The sequence below is a fragment of the Rhinolophus ferrumequinum genome, chromosome 17 (genome assembly GCF_004115265.2).
Source record: "Rhinolophus ferrumequinum isolate MPI-CBG mRhiFer1 chromosome 17, mRhiFer1_v1.p, whole genome shotgun sequence".
NCBI lineage: Eukaryota > Metazoa > Chordata > Mammalia > Chiroptera > Rhinolophidae > Rhinolophus > Rhinolophus ferrumequinum.
In genome coordinates, this window is record NC_046300.1 from 5,987,571 (window position 1) to 5,989,585 (window position 2,015).

Genomic DNA, 2,015 nt, shown 5'->3' on the forward strand with positions numbered 1-2,015 from the left:
CCAGGGAAGACACATGGAGCCCATGAAAATGCCTGTGTCTGAACAGGCTGATGTGAACATGTGGCCACTTGGCTTCTTAGCTCACCTGATACCAGCTGACTGTCGGCTTTGTTCCCACTTCAGACAGCCACACTGAGGCCCAAAGAGGGCGACTTGGCCAGGCGTCCAGCCTCCAGCCCTGGCTTGTGAGAGCTGCACCTGATGCCCAAGGTAGGCTCCCAGAACAGGGCTGGGCTTGTCTCACTGGGCCACGTTCCTCGTGGGCTCTTGGAAGTGGCCAGGCAGACTGGAGATCTAGGGACAATCCTTCCATCATCCCCTCTGCTAACTACCTCAGCTGCACACCCCTCCCCCACCTGATTACAGGAGGGTACATGCCCTCTCCCCCACGACCATGATGCACCAAGTGTGGCCAGTGCAAATCCTCCCCTGGGACTGGCTGGCAGACACTGGATGCCAGAAGATCAAGGCCAGCCCCAGGGAGAAGCAGAGGGGCGCTCAGGGTCCTTCTGCTCCTAAGGCCCGGGTACCTAAAGTTCTGCCTTCAACTCTATGACATATCAGGCAACCTCCCCAGCCACTGAGGTGCATAAATAACCTCTTTGGCTTAAACTGGCCCATGACACCTCTTCTCAAGCCACGTCCTCCCCTCACAGACCATATCGAGCCTGTGATTCAACACACATTTGCGTGACATTTTATCCTTTTCCCTCACGAGTGTAAACTCCCCGCAGTGAGACCCCCGTCCGCAGCTATCCCCGCTGCCTTCCTTGCACCCAGCGACGGTCTCGGGCACAGTGCATCCTCAGTAGCCAAGGGAAGGAGTCTGTCTGGACCTCTGCAGCTTTGTGACTACACAGACTCTATCAGCCTCTGCATCGGGCCAACATTCCACCGGACAGACGGTTGGTCTGAAACACAGGCTCAGAGAAGCCCTCAGAATTCGTCTGGGGAGCCAGAGGCTCTTCTGAAGGGTGGGCCACGCTCCTTGAAGCCTAGGGCTGGAACCGAGGTCCCGGAAGCCCATCTGATGCTGTTCTAGAGGGCAAGCCCTTGGGAGCAAGACACCAGGAGTGGAGAAAACCTGATTTTCTGCATGGCAAGTCCCAGAGGAAAATTTGGGGCTGGGCTGCTTTTCCCTCGAGCAACTTCAGGCACTTCTCTCCTTCCTGATGGCTAAGGTTGCTGGGTGCTGGGCATGCGCCATGCGCCAGGCACCCCACTCAGTACCTCACATACATCATGGGCCGGAGCCCCCAGGGGACCACCAGGGTGGACCCTATCATCCCCACTACACAGTTGAGGAAACTGAGGTGGGAAAGCTGAGGGACTTATCCAAAGTCGCCAGGCTGGGAAGCAACATGCATCTCAGGAATGGGAGGCTGTCCCTGCCTTCTAGCATCTCCACACCTCCCCCACACCCAGAGGGGAAGCGGGGGGAGATGCTGCTGCAGGAGCCAGATGAGCTCCCGGAAATCTGGGAGGTTTCAAGATAAGAGATGGGGGAATATGCCACAGTCAGGGCCCCCCTCGAGGCTGCCCGCAAGGGCCCCCGAGGGCTAAGGGTGCTCTGTTACTGGAGTAGTCAAAAGACAGTCTCCAGCGTCCCGCCCCCTCCCTTCCCCTCCCCGACATTCTTGCTGCCAAATGAAATCTGGCAGCTTCTGAAAATAGCTCAGCGCTGCAGCAGGCACTCTGCCCGCCCTTCAGCAGGCTGGCACGCAGCTGGGGGTGGCCACTGTGGGCAGACGCTGGCGCATACGGGGCCGGGGGTGGGTGTCACACACACGGTGCACCGCGGTGGCATGGAGCTGGGGCCATGGGGCAGCTGCCATCCCTGAGCTCCTCTGACCTTTCCTGGTGAGACCACAGTGGCCCTTGAGTCAGCCTGGCATGTTCACCAGGCCTCAGGCACCCTCTCCAGTAGGGGTAAAATCACTAGTGGGTATGAGCAGCTGCCCTTGGGCCACTTTTGTCCACTCAGACAGACAAAGAGAAACCCAGGAACCAGGGGA